The sequence below is a fragment of the Mirounga leonina genome, unplaced genomic scaffold (assembly GCF_011800145.1).
Source record: "Mirounga leonina isolate KUSES-001 unplaced genomic scaffold, KU_Mleo_1.0 Mir_175, whole genome shotgun sequence".
Taxonomy (NCBI): Eukaryota; Metazoa; Chordata; class Mammalia; order Carnivora; family Phocidae; genus Mirounga; species Mirounga leonina.
The window spans coordinates 2333395-2339614 of NW_023270453.1; positions in this window are offsets into that span (position 1 = coordinate 2333395).

The window sequence follows — 6220 nt, forward strand, 5'->3', positions numbered from 1 at the left end:
GGGGAGTGGCAGGCAGAGGGAGAAGCAGGCTCCCCACTGAGCAAGAAGCCTGATGTAGGGGCTCCATCCCAGGACCTTGGGATCATGCCCTGAGCTGAAGGCAGATGCTTAACCAACTGAGCCACCCAGGTCTTTTGACCCCAATACAGAAAGAATCTGAGGAAGGAAGTGCAAGACTTATCTGCAAATCCTAGATGGGTTAGGAGATGAGGTTTAGGAGGAAAAGAAGCAGTCCTGTTTGTAGCTTCCTGTGAGGTGATCGCTAAAATAAAAAATACACATGCACAAGGGGCACCTGGGTGGCTCAGTCCGTTAAGCGTCTGCCTTTGGCTCAGGTCATGATCCCAGGGTCCTGGGATCGAGGCCCTGTGTCGACTTCCCTGTTCAGTGGGGAGCCTGCTTCTCCCTCTGCCTGCTCCCCTTGCTTGTACGCTTTCTCTCTGTCAAATAAATAAATAAAATCTTAAAGAAAAATCCACGTGCTTTAGTTTTAAGTTAGTCATAACAGCAATGAGTTGACTCAGGCTTTTCTCTCTCTGAGCCTTCAGGGAGTCTTCACCGAAAGAGATTGTGGTAAAAGGGATGCTGTCCTCTTTCTTGAAGCATCTTCTTGCCCAGGACAGGCCGTGGGTCCACCTGTGTGGGCAGACTGTTTATTTTGGGTGGTTTTAGCAGCCCCTGAAGACCACTAAAAGTCTTTCAAGGAATTCTTTCATCGGAGAAGAATTTCACTTTATACAGAGACAGGTGAGCGACCTGAAATACAAAGGGCTGGTACAAGGGCTAGCATTCCAATTCTGACGCCCTCCAACGATTATAAAATGGGCACACCCCCACTTTAAAGTGAATGAGTTTTAATTAGTTTAAAGCAGGAGAACACGAAGGTACTAAAAAATCTAAGGTGGGGGAGGCTTGAGGAAAGGAAGCAGCTATTTTACTTTGCAATTTGGCTTAGAAAGCTCTGGTTGTTGTTTTTCCAAAGTATTGCCTCCGGCTATTCTGGAAAAGCTAATGTGGCAAATGAAGACAATCATTCATATCATTATGTTTTATTGAGCAAAAATATTTCTAACTAAAGTATTAATGGGACACTAAAGCACGGCATCTTAAACTTAATGGGGGAGCGGAGTATGTGTGCCTTGCATGAACTGCTGTATTTGACATTTCTTATGTTTCTTTATTTGCTCTAAGGGGCTTCCATTCTACTCACCTTATGCTACTATGAACACACAAGAAGGATACTTATTCGCTGTTTCTTTCAAGTGCATAACTCTTTTTGCCAAAAGGAAATATATGATTCTGAATTCTGTATGAAAGAGCAGCATAGATTTGGGGAAAAAAATAGAAAATCAAAAAAATTAAAATCTGAATTTTGTTGAAAAGATGTCTAGCTTTATTAAGATGTGTATTTCATTTTTTAGAAAGAAAATATAACTAATAAAATATAAATGGATTTTTCTCTAAGGGAAGCAGTTGAAAATTCTAAAAATTTATTTCTGCAGTTAATTCCTTATCCCAAATTTTTGTTACACCCTTGGCTATAGAGGTTTTGCATTTCGATCAACGAGGATTTACTTTTTCTTTAGAGAATAGCTAACACACCTCACTGCCCCAATGACCTTCCCATAACATTCTCCCACACAAAATATTGTAGATTAAAAAAAAAAAAAAGCTTCAACTGACTGAAGCTTATCTGTAGCTCATTCGGAATTGAAAATGGGAAGATTAACATGTTCCTTACTCATGAAACAGGGGAAAAGACAAAACCAGCAATTTGTGTGACCACCTAAGGTCCCCTTTCTTCTTTGCAATTCCATTTCTATATATAGAGTGGGAATAACTTCCCCACATATGGTTTTTAAAACAATCCACTGTAAGTGTAAGTAGTATATTTTTCTCTGTTTGTACTGGTAAGCCCAGGTAAAGAGGGTGAAGATGACTTCTAGTCTGTGTATGAACAGTTTGCAAGACAGTATAGGGAATATACTTGAAGGGCGCCCAGAAGTGTGTTAGCCTGACTTGTTAGCACGGATGGGAGTGCCCACAGCTGGGGCAGAGCCTGGATCACTGCTCATCAAACTCATTTCTTCTTCTTGGGAAAATAAGAACCAGCACAAGCCAATATGGTGGTCGCAACCCGTTTGTGGCTATTTAAATTTAAATTACTTGCAGTTAAATGAAATTTACAAATCAATTCCTTAGTTGTATTAGCCAGATTTCAAAGGCTTCGTAGCCTCAGGAGGCAGATGTCTGCATTCCTGTATAGTGCAGAAACAGAACATTTGTATCATTACAGGAACTTCTGGGCAATCCTGAGCTAGACCCCATTTCCATCTCTCCTTTCTTGTTATTGAGCTCTAGTCAATGAAATGTGAGAAGTGATGTGTACACCTGGCCTTCAAAACTCCTAAACAATTACTTTACTCTCTTTCCCCTCTATTGCAAATTTGAAGTCATGTGTTGCTAACAGAAGAGTCACAATTAGTAAAAGCCTTAGTGAGCAAAAGAGACCAGTAAGACATCACAGGTGAACTTGACTCCGCGTTCGGCAAACTTCAGAGGTTTTTCCACCTATTATTTCAGATGACCTGTAAGCAGGTGTCATCAAGTTGACAGCAGCATGAGGCCAGAGGCACAGTGGAAACAAAAAATCAGGAATATTACCTCTAGGAAGAAATTCAGTTATGCTTCTACTCAAAAAGAGATGAAAAAAATCTAGTGAATTTTTAGAAAACTGTATTGCGAAGAAACGAGAAGTCTGGGCTAGAAATTGGTTTGGAGGACCTCTGACATCTCAAACTTGCAGGAGCAGAAAGTTCTGTGTCCCCTGTTGGGGACTGCTCCCAAATCCCAATTTCAGCTCTGGCCGGTGGGGGGGTTAAGGACCAGGGGTATCCTCCCAGATAGCAGGCCAAAGACATGGAAAGCATCAGATGAATGAGTTCCTTTCAGCAAATAGGAACGGGAATCAAATCCCTCTTCGCTGTGACTGCCAACGACTGCTCCCAGTTTTTCCCTTTACAAATGGGAGTGTTTGTCACTGACCTCCTGGCCTAAAGGCACTATTGAGTGTTGAACTTGTGCTGGGGAGCTGGGGGACGTTGAGGCAGATAGCTTGCCATTTAGGTCATAGGCCGCCAGATGACAGAGAGTCACTTCCAGAGCTGATTGAAAGGACTCAGCGTTACCTGCAAATCCTGGACTTGAAGCTGGACTGACTAATTGGATGGGATTTGAATAGTCTCCCTTCAAAATTCTGGCGACATAGTCCAATGTCCTCATTTTTATCAATGGGGAGAACGGGGCACTTAGAGGATGGGTTTAAGACCACACGTGGACTCAAAAATAGAGTCCAGGTTCCTGGACATAAAGTTCACTTCTGTGTGTTGACTTGTTCTAATCTTACCAACAAAAAAGTCCAGTATATATGTATGGTATTGGCACTAAAGAAAGTAACTTACAAAATAATGTAATATTTTCTAAAAGCATTCATTTAAAATAATAAAATATTTCTGGGCACCTGGGTGGCTCAGTCGGTTAAGCATCTGACTCTTAATTTCGGGTCAGGTCATGATCTCAGGGTTATGAGATCAAGCCCTGCACTGGGCTCTGAGCTGGGTGTGGAACCTGATTAACATTCTCTCTCTGGCTCTCCCACTGCCCCTCCCTGCCAAATAAAATAAAATAAAATAATAAAATACTTCCACATTAAGATAAATTAATTGCAAGTTGATATTTTAAGCATATGTAGAATATTTAATGTCATTACAAATTACAATCATTGATCATTTAAAAAACCACATAGAAGTGATTTAAGGAATTTTCAATATCTGCATTCTATACTCTCATGATAAATTCTTCAGATGGTCCTCTTCCAAGAAATATTTCCTATCATGTAACTAAATCATCTTAATATTTGTGTTTTATATTTTTTTTCTTTTCTCTGACAACTTTCTTTGTACACAATCAGGATCTGCAATTGGAGATTCTGTTGTAAATTCATCAGACTTTACTGCTATTCTGTTCTGAGATAGAGAAGATAAGAAATTACTGTATCAACTGACATTTTAGACAAAGATTCTTAGAGTTAGAAGTCAGTTAGGAGTCCTATAGTCCATCATCCCACTCACTTTACCAATAAAGAAACTGGACAGCTGCCAATATTGCCTGCTACATACATAACCAGGGATCAATAAATGTTTGCTGAAAAGTATGACTAAAGCTGCTTTTCACGCCACATCATCTAAACTGTTAGTGGAAATGTGGCAGTAATCTGACTCCTACACTGACTCTTTTCCCTATATCATGACCATCTATTTGATGCATTTGACCCATTAACTATAACAATTAAATTAAACATATTTTTACTTGGAAAAATCAGTCCATTACAGCTGCTGGCCATATCTCACTTTGAAGAATCCCTTTCACAGATTGTTCTAGCCCCTAGAATGTATAATTGCAATCTTGAGTATTCTCGTCTTTCATTGGAGTCTCCTCTGTTTTGTTATGTTTAGGAACAAATATTAGTGCAGCTTCATAATGTATAAAATCAGGATTGGGTTTGTTACCCTCTTAACCAAGTTTTGCATATTTCACCCCATTCTTTCATCTTTGTCAATGTTTTCATCTCTACCCTACACACCATGGATGATCTGAACCCAGGACAGAAAAGTCAGGCCCCATGGACCCTGAGAACCTGCCCTGAGAAATGGGTTCTTATTTATTTTTCTGGTGGATGGATTCTTCTTGGTATATGGCTCCTAGTTTATATTAGTAGTTTTTGTCATGATAATACTTCATGATAATTTTTATATGTTATCCCTTGAAATGCATCGCCCTAATTTATTATTATGACTTCTTAAGTTTCTCCCTCTGGAAGAAAATGAATCTTCTTTATGTTGTATAATTTCTCGTGTGTGTTTCTTTTCTTTTAAGATTTTATTTTTATTTATTTGACAGAGAGAGAGACAGCCAGAGAGGGAACACAGGCAGGGGGAGCGGGAGAGGGAGAAGCCGGCTTCCCGCAGAGCAGGGAGTCCCATGCAGGGCTTGATCCCAGGACCCTGGGATCATGACCTGAGCAGAAGGCAGACGCTTAACGACTGAGCCATCCAGGCGCCCCTCGTGTGTGTTTCTAACTAGCCCTTACTTCATATTGTCTTTCTTTATTAGAGTTTGTATTGTTCTCTCTCATCTAAACTAAATTCATTTTGTTTTATTCTCTATGTTCTAGATCGCTAGAGTCAGTAATCATGGAATTCTGAAGCTAAGAGGGGCCTTACAGATTTCAGAATATTAACCTCTCTACCATCAAGGATTCTTTTCATTATTTTCCTTTCTCCTTTGGGTTCCATATTTTGAAAGATTTTTGTCTAAAAACAATCCATTTGTTTTAGTAATCTTTAAATTGTTTTTCCATCTTTTACTACCAATGACATTTATATTGCTACTCAGAACTTCTCATCAGCACAAGACAACCAGTGTCGCTGCACCAAGGTGATAAAATTCTTGCCAATAGGAAAAAAAAGAGGAAACCAACCAAACAATAAAAGTTAGTGTTTCCATAAGCCCCTCCAGTGTTATCTTGAGTGAGTGCAGGTTTTCCATTAGGCTATTTGAAATGTGGAAAATAGCTCACAGAATACTTCTTTAGATAACCCTTCAAAATCAGGAAACTTTAGGCTGTGATTTACAGGTTTAATCCAATCCTGTTGTTTCACAAGTAAGCAAACTGAGACAAAAATCACACTTCCAGTAAGGGATGGGCCATATCCCAGTTTTATTTTGATTCTAAATTCATGTTGTTTCCATTATTGCACACTTCCTATCTTCAAGGAGTTTTTGAATAAGGCCCCACCATATTCATATGGCTGCAGCTAGGTCCCTGAAGGTCAGTGTTATGTATGGAAATTCTGCAAACCCCAGGACACCAGATATCAGAGTAGCTGTGTGTTAAGAGGGCACCAAGTCAGAACACAGAACTCTTGGTCAGGTGATCTCAAAGCACCAGATGACTTTTAGACTCTCTAGAAATATCCTTAAAAAGTGTGACTGAGTCTAGCTCTGTAACTTAGACTGATCTGAACATTCTTTGAATCTGGCCCAGTTCCATACAATACAATACAGTACAATACAGTACAATACAATATTCTGAAATGGGATATTGTAGGGCCCAGGGGACCTTTACATTGGGCTTCTATCCATTTGTTTCAATAAATTC